The sequence below is a fragment of the Ischnura elegans genome, chromosome 4 (assembly GCF_921293095.1).
Source record: "Ischnura elegans chromosome 4, ioIscEleg1.1, whole genome shotgun sequence".
Taxonomy (NCBI): domain Eukaryota; kingdom Metazoa; phylum Arthropoda; class Insecta; order Odonata; family Coenagrionidae; genus Ischnura; species Ischnura elegans.
The window spans coordinates 50,268,316-50,290,679 of record NC_060249.1 but is presented as its reverse complement, the minus strand read 5'-3'; the positions used below and the strand labels follow the sequence as shown (position 1 = coordinate 50,290,679).

The 22,364-nt window shown below is 40.6% G+C and overlaps 1 protein-coding gene across 4 annotated transcripts in view; it reads right to left on the bottom strand.

Moving 5' to 3' along the window:
• Positions 1 to 22,364, bottom strand: part of LOC124157419 (protein rolling stone-like) — a 179,629-nt gene that overhangs the window by 13,191 nt on the left and 144,074 nt on the right. The gene's annotated exons all lie outside the window — the stretch shown is intronic.

The window sequence follows — 22,364 nt, the reverse complement described above, 5'->3', positions numbered from 1 at the left end:
TTCTGGAGGCTGAGTGAAAATCACTTAAATGTAGGTTTACATTTGCTGATGATACCTGGAGAAAAATATATACTTTGCCGTTAAAAGTTCATTTGAAGCAGAAACCATTTTTCATTGAGATTCATTGAGTGGGTCATGGTTTGCATAGACGCGAATTTAATGACTATGATAAATACGCGGTTGTACTAGTTATATTCATCCTTTGATTTTCGGAGTTGGACAAAATAGATAATTCCCGTACATTTACAAGAGACCAGCTTTCAGTACGATGAATGGTTCACAATCGGCCGGATGGGCTTCGGGTTGTGACGTCACGCGCGAGTCCTCAGGCCTTCTCTCTAGGTGGTGTTGCCATAACCCCCTAGTGTCTCGGACGTACAAAATTCTCGCGAGACACTAAACTTTCTCACGAGGGAAAAATCTGTTCGATGATAATATTTTCCAAGTGTTATTGACATCAATGATGGAACTCATTGCTGTCACGAAAATAACTCCCCGAACGCTTCGACCGTTGGGTTATGTCCACATCCAAACGGTCCCATTTCATCCATTTGCCGCGGACTATCATAAGCGACGGCGGATTGCTCTGCAAGTGGTTTGTTTACGATTAAGGACCCAAAAAATTGATATATATGCTCATCTGGCTCTCTTGGTTGAGATTGGTCCCCAAGGACGCACGAAGTGTATTCGATTTAGAATCATTGGCATCACCACCGGTGGCTGGAGCACTGCAGATACCGACGGCCATTAATTCTATATTTAAATATACGATAAATGGAACTGAAGGAGGACGAATAAATGTCTTCCTTTTATTTTTAATACATGTTGCTCGAGTTTTTAACAATGCACCAACAGCTTACCAACCCAAAGAAAGAAAGGAATAAGGTAAATGCACGTCATTTCAGTTCAACTGACAAGGAGATTTCAACTCATGGGTTGGGTAGTTTCTGAATGAGATTATCGATAGAAAAAACTCGATATTATTATTACCATACAAATTGTTACAAGTTGGCTATTTTTCAGGTGGTAACAGGTAACTAATAATAATACATCACCAAGATGAAACTAAATAAATCAAATCAAAATTTAAGAGTAGGTAACATTAGAATAAGTTTTTCAAAATAAGTTTTTGTGCGCCCGCTCTTAAAAATCTTAAAGTTACGGGGAAAGGGCTGAAATAGTTCTTCAGGCAGTCTATCTTTAACCACAGAGGGTGTTCACGGTCTATTCCAGTCATTAATCAACCTGTTAAGATATGAAAACCTTTTTTTTACGTTGGTCCTTTGTGACCGACACTTGACCTTTTATTGGTGATCATTCCTATGATTGCATCGGTACCCGAACGTTTCAACAGACTTCGGCCTTGTGCACAAACAGTTAAAATGATTGAAACGGAATGATTTTGCGTAGCGAAAACATAGGGTAGATGCAAGGGTAGATAGAGTAGGGTAGATAAAACACCCTAAGTAATAGACGGAAAATGCGGAGCTGGTAGGTTGTGAAGAATGGGTTGTATACGGGAGGGTTAGTCATCCTATCCTTCCACGTTGTTTTCCATCTTCTCCGCACGTAGTTTACCATGCCTGTGACGATGTTTACGAGGACTTCACCGAGTTATTAAACTGCTTTCCTCGACGGGTAGCGGCATACTTCTCTCACGTTCATCTTCTTGCGACCCCCCTGTCCTATTTTTTTCACTTAAATCTTTGCGCTCTTCTCCGGGCCGAACCAGTGCCATACCCTCGGAAGAACGGAGACAAACAACTTTCCGAGACTGAATGAACGAATCAAAGAGTCAGTTCGGTCGGATTAGCGGTGATCGCAGGTCATCTTCCTGAGTGGTTCATTACGCTGATTTTTTTCAGTCTTGACTTCGAGGGATAGGTCGTGTGATTAACGGAAGAGTGGTATAGTTAGGTACAGTCAGAAGCCCATACTTGAGGCAGATTTTATGTTCTAGAATTTATAAAAATACTGTAGGAAATAACCGCAAACTGTAAATGTTAACCTAAACTCTGGAGACCCCTTGAATTTTGAAATTAAGGAATTGTTAACCCACCATTCTCTTTTTATTATTTTCTATGGTGTTGTCCTACCTTAGTCCCAAGGGATTCTTTCCCCTTACTTGGGACATCTTTGTTTTCTAATGCCCATAGGCGGATCTAGGGGGGCGGGGGGGGGGGGGAGGGTACTTGCCCTTCCCAGACCCTTAAAAAATATGCTAGATTTTTAATACGGTCCGCCATTATTTTTGCGTTCGTTTTGTATCACGAGGTATCCTTGAGCCCCCCAGAAAGAAATCCGGGATCCGCCCCTGCTAATGCATTTACCATGTTAAAACTGAAATACTCTAACTTGAGACACTGTAGTAGGTTTTTTATTTACATTTAACAGTAACAAAACTCACCTGAAAAAATACATGAACTTTAGATAACATGTAATTAAACAACACTACTCTTTGAAGAGAGTATGATTATGCAACAATAGATACCACTCTGAGCTCTCACAATGTTTACATAATGGTAGCCAGCCTAAAAAAGTAAAATGTTCCCTTTTGTCCCAAGTTAGATCCCTGTCCTAAGTATTGGCTACTGACTGTTGTATAAATGTATGAAAGACACCATTGAAGAATTAGAGTAGTAGTATATACAGTGTCGACAAGATGGACAGATTTTGCAGCTAGAGTGTATGACGACAGTAATGTGATTTTTAACAACTATCGGTTGCGAATCTATTAGAGGTGAGTGAAACTGTTCATTTTCATCCTGTTCGGACGGTAAAAAGAACAATTCTATGGATATGAATATCTGATCTTGACAAAAAGTCTGAGTATATGTAATTTATTGGATAGTTCACATCGTTACCGCCATCTGATTTAACGACGACGAACTTGTTGGAGTAAATTAGTGATTGTGCTGCAAATCAAAATATCTCCTCGTGAGCATTCCTACTGGCCCGAATGAGCCGCTCGAATGCGGTGCAGACAAACAGTGCACCGGTAGTTTTAGAAAACTGTTCATTTTCGAACCAGTTCATTCCACCTAAAAGTTCGTTTTAACAGTTCGGTTCTTCTTGACCCATCCCTAGGATCTATGGGAAGTGGGGTAAGAGCTAAGAGTGACATAGCCTCCCACCTCTAGGTCGAAGCTTGCGGGGCTCTAAAATCGAAAATTTTCGTCTTGAAGTACTGTAGGTAAAATTTTAAACACATTTAATGCAAAAATATTTCTCACACGTGCTCACCACGATTGGTTTGAAGTTATCTCGACTCTAAGACATTTGACGTCATCTGACGCCTCTTCGTTAACTCCGTCTACAACGTGCATGAATGGCGATGTTAAGATGATTCAAGCAAGAAATTCATTGCTGAGCATTTTCTGAGATTTATTTCTCGTCCCAACTCTTGGCTCCTAGCATGAACGTTGTTGAGGTCTGTTGAGCAGACGACGAAATTGGAACCCTTTAGCGATTTCGCGGTAAATGATAGAATCGTCTACAAATAAACGTCAGTTATCGCTAATCCAAAAGGTAAGGCCACTTAGAACAACGCGCGACATAATCCATTGACACTGCTTTTCGCTCATGAAGAACGGTAATGGACGATGGAATCAATAAGCGGCTAGGCGCAATAATCGGAAAATAGGGTATAACAATGAATGGAGGCGATTTTTCATGACAATACATCGGAAAGACATGGAGATGCGTCCTTTTTTATAAACGCTATGTCCCAATCCGTCCAGAACCCAACCCACTCCAGAAATATCCGATCCACTGACTCAATGTGGAAGCCGAAATGAGTATGATATTAATCGTATTTAAATTGTCCTCGCAGCACTGTCTTCCATGCCTACTATTGTTTAGAATCTTCTTCATCTATCTAAATGTATAAAGGAGGATGTATGTTTGTCTGTCCGTTATGCATTGCAATATGGCTGTACGGATTGCAACCAAAGGTAGTACGTAGGTGCATCTCATGCTCCTAAAGCTCGTAGTGCTACTTCGGGATTTGTCCGACGCGTCTTTTGCGTCATTTTCTCATTACCGTTTGCTGCGTCACGTCCTTCAACATCTGCGGTTGGACATCCTGCCGGGTAGGCACACCTCTTGACACGCTCAGAAGGGAAAACGTAACGCAAAGGATTCTACACTTAACATAACCTGGCACATGAACGATTTTCAATTGAAATAACACTATATTAATAGCTATAACATGTAAAACCAACGTATCTCCATTAAAATCGTCCTAAACAAGAGCTTTCTGCTCCTACCTACGTGTGGGAACAACAGCCGTCGCGTCGCCTCGCTTTGAAACAATTCCACTTGTGCTGCAGTTATTACAGGGTCGTAGAATTCAAGAATATTTAACCTCAAGTAACAGTAATAATTGTTTTGAATCCAAAAATTAGGTATCACCCCGTAACTAGTCAATAAAACAGTGTAAAGGTCTCATATACACTATTCCTCATAGCACTACTGCGTCATGACCATCGTTCCTCTGTTTCGAGCGTTCTGCGCCAGGTGGTGTCTCCTTTGGCTGGAATCGCGAATTAATCCTCTCGGTACCAACGGTACCAACCTTCTTGCTGGGGAACGCGTTCGCTCGACGTTTTTCTCGGTACTACCCTTCCCGAGCAACGCAGGGTAATAATTAGTGATGATTCCTAAATTTGGTGGCCCGTGAGCAAAAAGGAGCAAAATTATATTACCCAATACCCTAACCAAAGCGAGGCTTTAACTTTCAGCTCTATGCTCGCGAAATGTGTTGCTGATACAATGAAATTTTTGGTTTTCCGATGCGTACGAACAGGCAGCCAAATATCAGCTCAGGCAACTCACATGATACCCTAGCTGTCCCCGAGGAAAATTTTTAGCATACGTGCCTGGCTGAAGCCTTCCATCCAACATCCATCTAGTAGCCTGATTCCCCTGGACACTGCCCGGCTGGTGCCGTATTCCGCATGTCATTGACCGTCGCATTAACCGCTGCCCCGTCGTCTATCAGTCGGGTGCAGAGGTGTCGACCTCACGGAGCGGCTCTCGCTCTTCCTTGCCCCTCTCCCCTCCCTTCAACGAGGAAAGATATCACTAACGCACACAGGATACGCAGTCGGGAAGCGTGCGAAAAATAAAAGAAAGGGCCACCCCTGTGCTTTGAACTTACGTTTTCTCCGACCGATCCATTTCCCTTGAAGAGCGCGTGGGTAAATAGTCCACTTCGTCTCCTCCTTCGTCTCCATCTTCTTGTCCCTCTCTCATTGCAGAGCAATTGAAGATGCACCAATCTATTTGAAAACGGTGGGATATGTCGAGGAAGGTCAGTTTGAATCGATCTCGGCGGAACGGACACGAATTCGTTTGGTCACGCATGCGGTTATCGACTTGAAACTCGCGCGGAGACTGTCGGCATAATTATAAGTCAACTGTCGCCTCTGTTTGAACTATTGCCATGGCGAGGGTTTTGTTTACTTAATGGAAAGAACGGTAAGGAATTTAGCATGGATAGTGTTTGTAATCGAAAAAGGCTTCCAGCATTCGGGCTTCCAGCCGGGTGGTCTCCCTCCATTCTGTTTGTAATGCTTTTAAAAGCACCAGAATAAAACTGAAAGGGCGCCAAAGAGATCTTATTCACGGAAAATAATTTATCACTCGTATATCCGAAGATGGATTCGGGTATTGAAGACATCTGTTGCAAGGTAATTATATGAAAAAGCAGAAGATTATCATACATATCTCCTTTATGACCGTGAATATGAACATGTGTACCGTCTTGTGTATTTTGCATTTATAACTCTGTGTAAGCTGAGCCCTGGGGCGGGTTAGTAAGAGTCCACCAAGCCTCATTTTCCTCAGAATAAATAAAACAATGTAATAAAACAATTTATTAATTCTATTATAATAATAGGTGAAGTGAGATACCCTCATAATGGTTCTGAAGATGATGCAAAAATGTGGAAACTAGTTGTACTAAATTGTAGTATAATCAATAAAATGGCCATTGACGATAACTTTCAATCATTTTATATAAATACTGGTTCAGCATGTTCCACAACATATCGCCATGTACTGTTGAATCCATCAGTAGCTCATTTATATTGGCACTTATGTTGTTGATATTACGGTGAATATGAGGTGACAGTTGTTTTTCATCCAGTATTATATCAGAAATGGATATAACTAGCGATTTCTAGATTTCCTTTGGTATAAGTGGAAGAAGAGTGCATTTTAGGAATATGAGTATGTATATTTGGAAAAGAATCCACAATTTATACATGAATAAGTGTTTGAAAATGACAAAACTGACCATTTCTTTGAAAAATTTTCATGTTTCTCATTGGTTACTGATGAGGAATGGAGAGTGATTTATAATTATCTATGTGATTTACTACCGGGACTTTTGCAATGGACTCATTCACTCAGAACCGAAATCGAAAATCATTAAATGGATTATGTAGATGGTAGGGAAAGATGAGGCATAGCGAAAAAAAATATTCCCCATTCAACTCTTCTCTCGTTAGTGTAAAATAAGAACTCGCGAAATGTTCCGCCCAATTTTAATGAGTTGATGACGTCATTAAATGTGGCTCATTTATTTGTTCAGGGAGAATATTTCATAAAGGAAATGAATCACCAATGAGAGCGTTAACTGCGACGAACCACGCGTGGTCCTCCATGCACAAGGTCGGTGAGTAGCTGAGTAGCGAATAAACACTCGGCATGAGTGCGTGATGTCATCAGGTAATCTGCGAAATGGGGTGTTGAAAAATTTTTGACTGCCTTAACGAATTTCGAACTTCCGATGGCATATCCAATTCAAAGTAATGTAAATATTTAAATTGTATTAATGGAATGATGAAAATTAAATTTTTTATTAGTTATTCCTGAAGGGGCCTTATTTTAAATGAAATCTCCTTCATAAACGTTTCTTTATGAAATCATCCCGAATTTTAGAAATTTTTTTAACTTTAGAGCTAAGGCGGCAGTGGTTATCCGATTTTAGTTAGACAAATTGGAATATCAGTCGACAACTCTTCCGTACAGGGCGAATTTGATCGCGGAAAAAGTCATTTTTTCGACCCCCTGTATGCAAATCATGTGCATAGGGTAGAATGAATGTTAAGAAAAATCCTGGGCTTCCGGAAAGAATGCGAGATGCTTGGTTTGAGCGAGGTCTCTCGGGGGACGACGTGGTCAGCGCGCGTAATTGAAACTCGTTGAAGAAACGATATATTTCACGCGATTTTCGGAAGGGCGGTGGGTAGCTGGAAGGCCAAGAAAGAAGGGTCAAGAAGAAGGTCAGGACATGGTCATCTCCTACATCAAACGACCTACCCGTGATTCGCATCCCATTCGATCGGGGGCATTCCATCCCGAGGCGTTATATTATTCCCTGCGTTATCACTATGGGGACTCCTTAGAAAAAGTCCCGGTTCACACCACAGAATCTTCATTTACGACGCGTGTTCAGAAAATAACGGGGACTGTAGTTATTTGAAAAAGATGTTTATTTATTCGTCTACATTACACGTTTATGTTGTAGCCTTCAAAATAGTTCCCATTAGATATTATGCACCTGTGCAGCGCTTCCTAAATCCTCGGAACACTTCTCCAACTGGATCTCGCGAACCATTTATGAACAGTAAATTATAGTTTCTATCTATCTGTTCGTTGAAAATTAAATATCGGATTGGGAAAGTAACTGGCTACCAAAATCCGATGGCGGCGCTGCGATCATTAAAATGGGGGAGAATGACAGAAAATCAAAAATTTGTTTATGCAAACGAAAAAATAACAGAAGTGATACAGGAAATGTGGAAAAGGAGAGGAAGAACCATTACGCTAATTTTCCGCTGCGATCATTAAAAGGAAGGAGATTAATGGAAAATCAGAGCAAAAAAATTTTTTATGCTAACAAAAGAAGCAGAAGTGACATAGGAAAAAGTGGAAAAAGAGGAAGAATCGATACGCTAATTTTTCGTTAAATTCTTGATTTTTTTTTTGAATTTTTAGCTCTTGAATTTTTAGCCGGTTTTTATTTGTAAACCAGCTTATAAGCTTCCAGCCGAGGTTGTGAGACCCAGCGGAGCATCGGGATTAGATCATTAGTAAAAGTGGCAAAAAGAGGAAGAATAAATACGCCAATTTTTCGTGAAATTCTTGATTTAATTTTTAGCCGATTTTTATCTGTTAACGAGCTCATTAACTTACCACCAAGGTTGTGAGACCCCGCGGACTGCGGCGGACGCGAGCATCGGGAAGATCATCCGTAAAAGTGGAAAAAAGAGTAAAAATCAATACGCTAATTTTTCCTGAAATTCTTAATTTAATTTTTAGCCGATTTTCATCTCTTAACCATCTCATAAGCTTGTGGTTGTGAGACCCCGAGGACTGATGCAGTCGCGAGCATCGGGAAGTTCATGAGTTGTTGGCCACCGTTGCGTCGCCGATCTCGCGTTCACTTCTGCCACTGTCCTCAATGCATCTCCGTCCCCTCTTTCCCGCCACCTGCCCTCCCATCGAGGGCCAGCACTTCAATCGATTAAACGGACAAATATGGGCACTTGACCCCTCGATCACCTCCTCATTTTCCTTCTAGACTACTACTACTACTGTGTGAGAGAGAGAGAGAGAGAGACAATGGGGAGGAAAGAGTTAGAGGGAGTATGACTTCACTGGTGCGGCCAATGGACGACGCGAATGAGAGCGCATTGATTCCCGCGACCCAGTGTACATCCCGTAGCGGCGTCTTCGGTTCGGCCATGGCCTGTGCCCGGTGCTATTCCGGGATCGCCATTCCATTCTCTTCGTCGCCTCTCTCCGCCCCGCGTGACTCTTGCCCGGCGAAAGGCCGAAACCGCATTAAATCTCAGGTTCCTACGAAAGGCTTAGGAGTTAGGTCTGATGTGTATCTCACGTGAAAATTTTTTTATTAAAAATTTGTCCGAAAATTTCAAAATATGTTCTTCCAATTGTGCCACATCGGCTCACGCCCATAAAATAAAAATTCTTACCGTGCTACACTTTCTGGAAATTGCATTCGAAAAATCGTACGTTTCAAACACGCTTATAACGAATTTCCGGGGACATCATTCTATTTCGTTATAAACGGGATTTCGTTATATCCAAAATAAAGGATTTTTCCGTATGCATAACAGGATTGCCGGTTAATACTCTGAAAATCGTCTTTAATTAATCTACTGATCCGTAAAAATTAATCATCGTCCTTCTCTTTACGTCGAACGGCTGTATAGGGAAGGATTTTAATATAAACAGTTTTACCATGTGGTGATGGCCACTCGTGAGATCAACTCGTTCCGACCAGTCTTCTAAATTACGAATTTTGAGTACCAATATAGTAATACACGTTTAAACAAGCAATTTACTCCTTATTTCCAAAGAGAAATTGCATTTTTTACTTAGTCGCCATCTTGGATGCCTTCCTGAGTATCTCACTTTCTGCCCATTTTTCAGTTGGGCATCCGCCAATTTCTTATTAACAGGTGCGAAATGGGGGGTCATGGGCGGATGACCGAATGTGATACGAAATAGCTATCTACTTATAACTAAGGCCCTTTTTTAAATTAAGTTAAGACTAATAAAGGTTTCCCCCCTCTACATTTCACTGTGAATTGTTGCGTCGGAAGAAGACACTCCCGGAAAATCTCGTCACTCTTCTCAAGATCTATTCTCACCACTGAGGAAAGTGAGGTAGGCAAACATTTTAGGATCGTCTTCTGCGTTGCAGACTCAAGCTTCAAGTGGAGGGTCAACGTGCATCGTCATAATGGTTCAAATAACTTTCTATGCTAGTCATTATCATAAAGTCAATAGGCTTTCTTTGCAACATCATCTACTTTTCTTTCTAAGGAAGGCGCTGAGGTGACCAATGCCCATGTCTGAAAAATCCCCGCCACCGCCCGAATTTGATCCTGGAACCACGGGGTAAGCATCCAACACTCTAACCACATATGAAGCTCTCTAATTCTTTGTTTTTCCAACTGTTCATCGGTTTGGAGCTGGACTTAGTAGATTATTGAGGTGAAATTGAGTTAACCATATTGAGAAGTTCATTTTTCGACAGCCCAAAAAACGAGAACCCTAGTTTTGCCACTATAATTTGAGACTGTTTCCGGAATTTTTCATTCTATAAAAGTTCGGCTTGGTTTTTCCCGTGATATTTTCTGAAATTTAGTTCTAATCTCCAATCCTGGAACATTTAAAAGCGGTGATTACTGACGAGAGTGATGAGATACGGGTGAACCTTCTGCTCCCGGAAGTGACAATGCACTCCCCACCAGGGCCTCTTGCCTCCATCCATCGTAGCAGTAAATAATTGAGAACCAGACGTCTCGTACTGCTGAGGTTTCTTCGTCCAAGGCTACTACCCACTCGGGCGAACCCTACGGGATGTCCACTCTTACGGTTTAAAGTCCTAGAAATTCTCTGAGAAGAGATGTTTGCGTGACATGTCAAACATGGGAAACCCTTTCGGGTTGACTCTCTCTTATTTTTTTACCCGATTCCGCGGATTAGTTTCTTTGCTCATTTTTGCTGCCGTCTTCGCGAATAATTTGACATTGTGATCGGGGTACAGTAGGCGGGCCTGCGCGGACACTCCCCCTAGGGTCGGGAACCAAGTCCCAAACTTTACGGCCGCGCTTCTCAATAAACGGAGGAGAGAGGGAAGGGTATTCGTATTTTAATAACTCAACTGAATTTCATGACATTGTGTGCCGCAGTTAGCTGTTTTTTTTCTTCTGCAGATGAGTGATAGATATCGTCGTTTACGCATTAATAAATTCTAAAAGCGCCCCAGTGTGAGTAATTTTTTTGTAAGTGCCGAATAAATATTTAATCCTAATGTTTTCCGACGAAACCGCCTTAGTTGTGATCTTTAATTTCAATTTCTTCGAGTTAATTTAGGGTAGTTTGAGGGAAACTCGTTTTCACCCAAAATAGAGACACAGTTGGAACTTATTTTTAGTATTGTTTCCTTTTCGTCTCTCAGCAACACGCTGCAGCGTTTCATGATGAAGGTATTTCGCCTTTGGTTAGGTTAGGGTAAAGCTCACTACAGTATAACCTGTAGGCGTGGGAATTTTCATACTCTCAGCGAGTGGTCCTCTAATTCTTTCTGTAGGACTTAGCGCATTGCGAAGATTTTTTATCGTGTGTCCAAAAGTTTTCCTCCGAACTTTGAAGACAGGACTTTGATAAAAATTCAAGTGCTCCACACACCAGACTCCAGCGTACCCCACCTTTCCAAATTAAAGTAAAATTAATTCCCTTGATCAATCTTATTCTAAATGTCGACAGTCAGTAATTGTTGGAAGGCTACAATGAATAGTGTAATGGGATTGTTAATGAACAGTGATTTGTCCAGCCTCTTGAGTTGGAAAAATTTGAACTTTTTGACGGATACAGTTTTAGTAAAAATATTAACTAAAAGCAAATTGACATCTGGATCTAATGCGATGGAAATATGTATTACATCCCTGTACGGTTTGAAAGCATCAAATAAAATTATGGTAGTCCATCTAGACTCAGCGGAATAAAAGAGATTTCGTCGACATCTCAGACAGAGACCGTGCGAATTGCTAGCCAATTGTTCTTTAGGCTAAAAATTGATAGCAAAATTCCAAGTTTGGATGAAATTCATTTGGATGTAAAGCGTATAGTGGAACAAGATCGGGATTTTGGGCCTAAATGAACTTCCAATCTAAGTATGTACCATTATTGTAAAACCTTGCTCAATTTGGCGAAAAAACACATTTTTCAAAGAAATTTAGTCAAGCATTGGTTTTATGAAGTACAAAAACAACGATTGTTCTTCCGTTGGTGTGCCGAATTGATGGCGCATATTTTATATTGGATTTTCATTCCAGGCCCATCATATCTATCCACCATACCCAATCAAGTTTGAATTAATTTAAATACGTAAGTTAATAGCAATCTTATCACGTAACGGAATGCAAGCATGTAATTTTAAATTTCGTAGAGAACGTAGCTCTAGACCATTTTTGCGATGAATATCTAAATCGACAATGGATATCCTTGCCAATACCCAGCCCAGGATGGCAAACATTCTCGCACGTGTAGGCATGAATAAGATCCTTGGTAAATAGGAAGGAAACCCTCACTTTTGAAAAAAACTAGGGTACAGAAACCTTTTTCTACTTCCGAAATCATGCGCATCATTGGGTATACTCTTTTTCGTAAACTAAGTTTTTCATTTCCACCAGCCTCATGCATGAATGTTGCTGGCATATACATGTTGTGCGTGAGGAAAAAAGGGTATCTCTAATTTGAATTGTATATTGAAATGATATCAGAAAAAACTGAAATATAACGAAATAGACTAGAACAGTTCTGGTAATTTCCGGAAGAGGAATGAGGTTTGCAAGGTAATTAGGAATCATTATGTATTCGTGGATCATAAAGGCCAATGCTTATTGGAAATTATTGAATATTGGGATCGGATACCTATTTTTTCTGTCCATTTCCTCGGAGTTAAAAAAAGGTACTTACTTTTATCGATTTTTATACGATTTGACTGCTCTATAAATGATCCAGGGATGAATATTGTGTGGCAGAATAACAATATTATTATCTATGTACCACCTCGGTTTTTGAAATTTTAATCTTTGATTTTGATTGTTTACGAAATAGAAATATCCTCACTTCTTTTTTTCCATTTCCTTTTAATTTTCTCTTTGAGTCGTATTTGGCGAACAGTGGAAGTACAGAAACCTTTCAAGGAAAGGAGCGGTGATGGTAATTTACGTTATTTGTTAATCTATACCAGTTACCACCTGGATTCCCATCAATTTGCTCCGTCATTGATTGTGCCACGGAGCTTTCGTGGGGGCGAATACGAGTGTATGACTAAATTATAAGTAATTGATTTTTTGCCGCAATATAGATATCATAAAATTCTCATATTTTCGATTTTTTCCATGTCACCGTTGTGGACTACCCATTTTCCCATCAGGAAGCTTCAGATTCTTCATGGAGCCAACCGCGTGCGCTTGGTATTTCCGTGCCCAAGAGAACACTCGATGAGGTCACTCTTTCTACGAACGCCGTCGAAGTACCCCATTGGACGTCAAAAGTTGGAAGTTTTTTTTTCGAGTACCACCTCTCAACGCTGGGATTACCAAGGTGAGTCATAGCTTTAGTGCATCTACTAAGAAATAATTTACATTTTCATATTTATTGTACATATTTATGGAGGGTTAGTCAATCATTGAATTTGAATTTATGAGAATATCCAACGTTTCGATACTTAAAATACTCAGTTCTAATTGTGAAATACCGCAGGATTGTAATGAAATCTCAATTTGGCAAAATTAAAACGCTGATAGCACCTGCCTAAAAAAATTCGCAGAACCAGATAATGAGTTCATTAACTATTCATCTCACCTCATCCCTCATTTGTAATTCATCCATGTTACAATGGCGAGCTAAGATTTGCATAAAGAACCGTTTGATATGAAAATAATTAGTGTGCATGAAAACTTTGTAAGTTTCTCGGTAACTCCACGGTAAATTTCGAAATTTTCAATTTCCTGAAAAAATATCCTAGGAAGCCAAAAAAATTTATGCTACTCTCGAGAGAGCATGATTAAAAGGAGATGATTTGAAATTTCTACAAAATTCACACAGATTATCGGCGTGACCTCCTTAAAACGGTTGATATAACAAAGAACACGGCAGCACTCTGTGACGGCAGGCTAAGCATTGCGAATCGGCCCACGACCACCGAGAGAGATGGTCTCTCTCTGTGGTCGTGATCGGCCCCCGGGAAACGTTTCAAAGACTTTTGACCCAATAATAGGTCTTGGTGAGCGTTTGAGCAATGTGAAATATTTAGCTCATATTCACAACGATTTTGAAGTTATGCTCGAAAAAGTGATCTTCGATCTTGAAAAAATTTCCTTTTGTTTGTAAAAAATAAAATTGAAAGTTTGTATTGGTATGATGTCACCTGAGGAGTGATGGAATATTTGTCAGTTGTTATATCCATTTATTTCTCGTGACATAAAAAAAAGCTTTGAAAAAAATATTTCGCCAAATGATAGTCAAGGTTAAACAACAAATATTCTTGGAGATAATGGAAATATTTACAGCCTAATCGAATTAGTAGAGCATACTTAAAAACGGATAAAATTGAAATAAAAACCATAACAAAAACACGCTCAGTCCAAAAAAAGTATGAAGTGCAGAAAAATGTAAAAAATAAGCTTACCATGACTTGAAGAATAAATCGTTGGTACTGATTAGGAATTTTAGAAATGAGTATAGAGGAGCCTGATAGACGAGCGAGGATTGTCTCATAGTATTAATATCTAAACCTAATCAGAACCCACGAGTTATCATCTTTTTGGACTTACAAACGGGACAACAATTGATGTACTACAATTCGTGGGCTAAAGCATTATAACTATTTTAGACCCATTGAATTTGGACCACACAATGCAGATGAAGTGCGTACATCTGTCACATGTGTTAAAGAAAACATAAATAGAGAAGCTCATGGTTGATTAACAATGACAGATTACCGAGAAACGGTGTGAAATACGTAATGGCGCTCGGAAAATCCTCGAGTTTTTTTTTTTAATTTAACGATCTCATCTCCCGGTGTAAGAGACAAAATAGGGATTAACCTCACCTCCAAAATCCTTTTCATTTCCTCATTGTCCTCAGCGGCTTATTCGGTGTCGGGGCATTGGTTGAGTGCTACTTCGATCATTCATTGGTGTGGGCGTGTCCAGCCTCAAAAACAATGGAACGCCAGGGAGCGCAATTTTTAAAAAAATATTCTAAAGACTGAATGATCTCCCTTAATCAAAAAAGAAGGCATGATTATTATTTTTCATTTCTTTCTTCGCGTGGAATAAAGAAGCCATCGCTGATTAATGCACGCACCCACCTTTGTTTTTCTCCTGTTTTTTTCCCTGGGTTACGTAGGGTTTTCCTAGGGGAGGTACGATATCACGCCAGGATTTATGCGCATTTCTTTGTTTTTTCTTGCCGTTCCACGAATTCCCGGTATTCTTTCGTAATTCGTAAAAGGGGTTATATTATTTTTCTTGAACAAAATCTTGTATTCAGGAACCGTTCTCCGGTTTCCTGCCGGGTCAATGTCTCCATATTCTCTAACGTTTCGGCTCCCAAATCGGGCACCCTCTTCAGGGAAATAAATCATTCACTCGTTTCTCTGAAAACTGCGCTCGAGTCAGGAGCCGAAACGTTGAGGCCATGTTTCCATTGCCCTGAATGGAAGCATGAGAAAAGTTTTTAAATATAATTTTCTCCGGGAAGCATAAAGTCATATTTCAAAATATTCCAACTTTTCGATTTCTCATCCTATTAATTTTTTTATGAATCGTTAGGTTTACGACGATGGAAACTTGACTTTATTCACCGCTTATTTTGTAAGTAAAATATGTACTTATCGAATGATTTGCCGAGACATTTATGCTAAAATTAGGGTATAACTAACGTTTGTGATCCGTTTTCCTACTTTCTCCCGGAAGACTTGCGTTGAAGGCCTCCTCGAAATTTGCGGATGACTATCGCAATGGGTTTAAATGCAAATCATCTCAGACGCTTGGAGAATGAGGTCTGCGAGGGACGTGCTGATAGCTGATTGAAACGGCTCTTGAATGGGTTTCGAGTTCGTCAATTGCATTTGGAAAGCCTAGCGCCACGGTATATGTGTGGTTATTCCCGCGGTATTCGATAGCTACGAGACAGGGTTAATAGCTAGACCCAAGAACGATTTAACAACTCGTCTTCTAATCACCTCATGCTTGAGATCTGTAAATGTTGGACTTAGATTTTATTCATTTCGCAGTTTAGGCAAGGAATATTCTCTCTGAACGAAAAAATGAACCAGTACTCTGATGACGTCCCTAACTCATTTAAAGTGGGTTGGAATTTTCGCGTTTCATTGCTTTAAATTTACGCGAGCATTACTCAATGTGGAAGAAATTTTATTTTATTTTTTAAAATTACATTTATCACTACTCCTTCTGCTAAATTGTAATCAAATCGGCTCGGGGAACATTCATTAGCTCTGTAAATTTTGGGCCTAGCTTTCAGTTATTTCGTTGCTCAGTGAAGGACTCAAAATTTATCATTACTCTGACCGCTAAATTTTCTGGCTGCGTGTGGCTAAAGTTGGTTCCTACCGCCGAATCACTCCAACATGGTGTTTTTTGAAATGCAGTTTTTTCAAACAGTTCTTTTAGAGTGAAATACAATTTCCTAACCTCGTGGGAATCTGATCGTGTTTACTGCGCAAAAGGTCGCGGAATCAAGTATGTATCTGTTTCGGTGTTCATTCTTTTCACTGTTTGAGGCGTGGTCTACTGCATTTTCTCACGAATTCTATTGTCAGAAAGTATCAATAGGTCCTAAATCCGATAGTTCAAACAGAGATGAAACAATTACTGTCAACGTTGTTGGGGGCGGGGGGGGGGGGGGGGGCGACTTAATTGAGGATGAAGTCGAGCGTAATCAAATATTTGTGGAGAAGTTATATTAAGGGATATCTGGTTTGGGAGGCAAATGATTTGTTATGGAAAGTTTTCCAAGCATTATTCTCGCTACTCATCCTGAGGCATGAGTTTCCAATGAAAGCAAGAATGGGAAAAAGGTACGAATGTCAATAATTATGAACCGTAGGAAAGAACAAAGAGAAAGTGCAGAGAGAACGTAAGAAAGGCGAAGTCTGATGAAGCGAAGATGAAGAGCAGAGTCGTTGAAAACCAATCTTAGGTTCGACGCTTATTGCTCGCATGAGTGATTGGCCACATTTTTCATCTCAAACTCCTTTCATCATCGTTGTAAGCATCGGTTGAGATTGGTTACTTTCTCTTGGCGTTCTTGAGTGCACACACATGGGCACACTCGATTTGCTTTCCCTCCAGGTGAAAAGAGTCATGTCAAAGAATGTGCCTGATGTATTCGAGCACAACAATGTAACAATGGGGAGATGAGGGGATGCTATGAAGCCAGAACATGAAAAACATGCTATTAGAAATACTGGGAAAATTCATAAATCTGCATTAAGGAATGCATAAGTTAGTAAGATACAATACAATTCAACTAACCTATTTCTAACTCCTGAAGCTGTCGTAATACTCCCTTATTGGTCGTGGAAAAAACGACATTCAAAGGGCCGATTTTATAACGTCTGGTTATCGTTAACTGGAAAATGTGCTTTGAAAAAAAATACTGTCGAGTGTTGAAACCTTAACTTAAAAATGTTTGAAAGTTAAAGTAATGAGAAGAGGTCAAGAATAACAGTTAGTTAAACCGCTGATATCAAGTAGAAGACAAGAGTTAACTCCTATTTTTATGCTCCGGAAAAACTTAACCAGACATCATAAAACCGGCCCTTAATCTTAATGTGTTATACAGTCTATCTATCAGGTGTACACACGGGAAGGATTAGATGAAATGAGCATGGCAGATATTTTCCCCTGGTTGGGGAAGGAAAGCACTTAAAAAGAGAGAAAGGGGGATGTACCGCGGTCGAGAGCCGCGTAAATTTTCATACATCATCATCATCATCGTCGCCGCGGTCTTCGCTACTGTTTCTATCCTCATCATCCTCCCCTACTACACGAAACCGTACAAATCCCTCCACCCTAAAACTCGCATATAGATGAAAGAGAAAAAAGGGGATTGTGGTTCACCTGAAAGGAGAAGGGTGTAGAGCAAGCAGAATATAGCCCTTGAGCCGCTTTTTTGCACAGGGAAGTTGAGGGGGTTAAATGTTCGATTCAACCCCCCGCAACCCACGGGGACCATATCCAGCAACCTCGGTGTCGAGCTAGTGTGGTGGTTTCACGTGTAGCTGGGCCTTGAACATCAATGGGGTTATTCCGTTTTTTCCGAATAAAGATGACCACATTCGGAGAGCTGTTGCATCTTCGAATGAATCGTTCAATGAGCCATTCATTGCTCGCGGCAACAACTATGGATTGGAACAGCTCCTGTGGAGGGGAGTCCTTTAAACCTTTATCACGCAGAGCTGCACGTGGGAGGAATCGAATTTCAAGATTTCTCATTTTAAAAATGTGACAATATTCTACTCAATCATAACTATCGTGGCAGCTACATATTTCGCCATTTAACTGTACAAAGCAAACGTAAACGTAGTTTAGATCTTTCGTGAATAGAGCTGAAAAATTATACATTTTCGATGTTACTTGGAAGTAGCTTTAGATTATAACTGGTTTAGTGAGCCGTTACCAGCCACTCATGTATATATTATAAAATCAACTTCTGACCATTCTCTCACTCATACAAATATTTGGGGGGGACGAGACGAGATGCGACAAAAAATCATACAATCGACCCCCTCTAAAATCGTCTGAAACCCTAGAAAAAATTCTCGAAACACTACATTATATATATCAGGTAGACTGTGTAGAGGAGACCCAATTCTATTCCATTGAAGGGTGATTTCTGTTGCCACTTCGGTCGCATTTTATCGGTTTTCAAAAATGTCCGCGACGCGGTGATGAGTGCAATGCGATTCACTTTTTTCCAATTTTTATGAAATAAAACTATTGTCTCTGCAAAGAATAGCATTGAAAAGTCATGAATTTGATAGATCACATCATCATGTGTATGAATTTCAGTTAATAGGCCTAACTATACCTCATTTCGTCGTGAAACTCAGATCAATTTGTCCGTCAGCGACGCAAGTGGCGACTTTTGTAAACCCATTTAAATGCGCGGTGGGTGACAACGCTTTTAGAGACCGACTTGAGGATCCTCTTTTCTAATATTCGTGATATGTATGCTTGTTCAATGGACGATTTTTGATTTCGACGTTCATTGTGAATATTTATTCTTTCCAAGTCCTTCCCTACCTATGGGGAAAAACCTTCCGTACCCATTTTATCTAATCCTTCTCGTGCGGACACCGTGTTCCACGAGCTTGCATACTTGCAAAAGCGGCAGAGTCATGGGTCGTTTCTACAGCTAACATTGCCCACCATGCTTGTTCAGCCGTCGGTATTTGCCTCCGACCTTCATTGTAAATGAAAATAATCGACGGGTTCCAATGCTGATAACACTGGATTCGTTGCAATGGAATAGAGATACCACCGCATTGGGTGAATACAAGAAATTGCGTATCGGACCAGGCCGGTAGCTAGGGCCTAATTGACCTCATTACGACTGCCAAAATAAAATAATAAGGCTGTACTTGGACCTTTGTCAACATTTTCCTTTATCTCCAGCTTTAAAAATTTTCCTCCGAATTTTCGCGAAGAAAACATTGGTACATGAAGAGTCGCATATAGTCACGTATCCATGGGAGGAAACCACGTGGCCTTCAGCCCTCCCCCCCTCTAGTTAATAAAGAAGGGATGAAGAGTGTGTTGGGAATGGAATTCGAAATTGTAGGTAGAAGAAAAGATAACGATGGAGGGACGAATGTGTGAAGAATGATTTTGAGGGAGAAGGGTTTGACTTAAAAGGATGCCCAGGACGTGGAGGCGACTATTTAGGAAAAGCGACCCCTGACTGGAATTGCTGCACAGGAAGAAGAAAAAGTCACCGGCACGAATTCAATTGTTCCTATTCCACTTCAAGACGAATACAGTCAATTGTAATATTCCTTTGGAAATATTTCCGACATTTGACCTATAAAGTATTGTTACTACTGAAATGAAACTTCTCCTGAACTAATGAAGGTTTGTCTCAAAATTGGTCTTTTATGTAAGCAGATTACTCGAGCTAAAATATTTTCTTTTTAATCCGTTGCTCTCAAATTATTCCAAGTAAATTAAAGGATTTTCAAGCAAAATAATTTCTCGGGAAATTATTACTTTTTCAGGATTTGCATGGTTTTGGGGTGCGAATCCCGATTGATTCATCCTGTATTCCTTTGTGCCTTTGAGATAATTTTACACCAGGGAATGGTATGTAATTTTCCATGCTTTCCCGAGCTTTGTCAACTTTTTTGAAAATAAATTCTCTTCTATGATCACTTTTGTCTACTTTATGCTACTACTTTATTTATTGGTTGGTGAGGGTAGCGCTCTCTCCATTTTAAGATTACGCCAAAGTCTTGTGAATTCGCACACGGTAGGGGACGGGGTACATCCTTTCCCTAGGCAACTTCTTACGTCGTGGAATTTGTTGTAAAGATGCCCGAAAGCCTCACTCGGTATATATTTATTTACCAGAAATTCTGAAATTAATAAAGAAGACTTTTGACGTAGAACTTTCAACTAAGGGTTTAATGATAAAAAAGAAAAAAAAAACTGCACATTATCAAAAACACTGATATACTACGTAATATATTCGCTGACCTGACAGCCGCTATGGCAATTCAGTCGGGTAGAGGGAAGAACCCGGGACCCTTCGAATAGCTGCCCAAAACACTATTCACCGGGCTTCCACGCTCACACACTCCGGGGGCCTTATAATAGTTCAGTTTGGGACGACCTTTTCCCTCACCCATCCAAACCAACCTTCGTGTCGATTCGCTGAGTGGGGGTTATTCCATCCAACTCACCGCTGTTGGTTTTTTTATAAATACGTCAATAATCCACATCGTGATTTGTGGCGGGAAGTATCGTAAATCAATCTGCGTTACACATGCATTGTGGTCCGGTGATGTGAGTTAGTGATCTTCAGGGACTTTGATGAGAGGGTGGTCTACCCCCCTCAGGGAAAAATTCGTTGGAGGGAGGTGGGGATTACTTCCAGAGGGATTTTCACCCCTCCCTACAACCCCCTCCCCAGACTCAATAACCCCGGTGGATAGGGGGATGTGTGGCCTGTATTTTTCCGCGGGGGAGATTGGAGCTTGAAACAAAGGACTAACGGGAGCGTTTCGAAGCGTGTCACATTCATTTCCGATGATTGAGTGGTGTCGGCATCGTTGCGATTATGTTTCCGAGAGGAAACTCTTGCTTATCATTCCATCTATAGGTTCCCCCTCTCTCTCCACACTTACGTACGCTTCGCGATCGTCTTCTGATTTCATTTCAAGGGGTGCTCAACGGAATGATCATCCCTGCATTTCTCTTTTTCCTCCTAATATCCCGTGGACCACGCTGAATGGGGGATTTATTTTGTATCGGAAGCACATGCAATCGTATCCGACTACCCCAGGAAAAATATGTTTTCGATCCCATAAAAAGCTTTTAGGAGTAATTGGGATCGTTCCATTACACAGCAGAGATGGCCCGAAGGCCCGAGTTTCCAGGAATGGCTAATATTCGGTATGGGTTTTATTTTTTGAAACATTGACGTCCTCTGGCGACATCTCCCATTGTAATTGGAAATCGTACAACCAGTGGAAGTAATGGTGACATCAGGATCGGGAGAGATTTATTTTATCACTCTTCTCTTTTGCGTTCCCAATTTTTTTCCTGAGCCACGTGTACATCTCCCATCCTCCCTGTTGATATAATAAAATTTGGTCTTTGAGCACCGAACTGAAAACAATTGAATGCTCTACGCTGTGCACGGGATCAGCTGCAAAGCCTGGCCGAAGTTGACTCAAAGGAAATTAATACAGGAGTACGCATGCGCAAAAAACAGGTGGTCGAGAACAACATGTACCATGTGATATTGTTGATTTACGGGAGATTTGGAATTCCGTTTCCATGGTTACGAGTGATACACTGCGTGAATTAAGACCGTTGTATATAAAATATTATATATATATATATATATATATATATATATATATATATATATATATATAGATTTGCAATTAATGAACCCTACATCGGTGGAACCACAATAAGGATTGACAGAACTTTGAGGGAAGACGGTGTTACCACGAGATTTTAACTGTGTCAAAAAAATGGTGACATTTTACCCTCGGCAAAATCAGAATCCACCGGGATAGGTGTCATGGAGTCCAGATCCAAGGTGCCTAGATCATGCGGGAAACTGCGTCCCAAAAATTGGTGACGGTTCACCTACGGCTCAAGACAGAATCCACAAGGGGAATTTATGGGTATAATGGAATTTATAAGGTGCCTCGCTCATGCGGAAAGTCATACATTGGCGAGACTTGCGGTTCATTGAAAGTGCGCATGCAGGAACACCTGAGAGCCAAAGAACAACAAATTTCTACTGTTCCCCATTTCGGAGCACGCGTGGACCTAGGAGTAGAACGGTGTGAAATTTAACGAAGCTTAGGTAATGGTGAAAGAGAACATATGTTACTCCATAATAATACGATGGATACCATCAATGCGACCACTGGAGGAGATAACTCAAACGGGTCGGTGGCAGAGCAGCTGTAAGAACTGTCGGTAACGGGGTCCTATATAAAATTGTGAACAGGCATCTTCGACCTGAAGACGGTGGCAGTA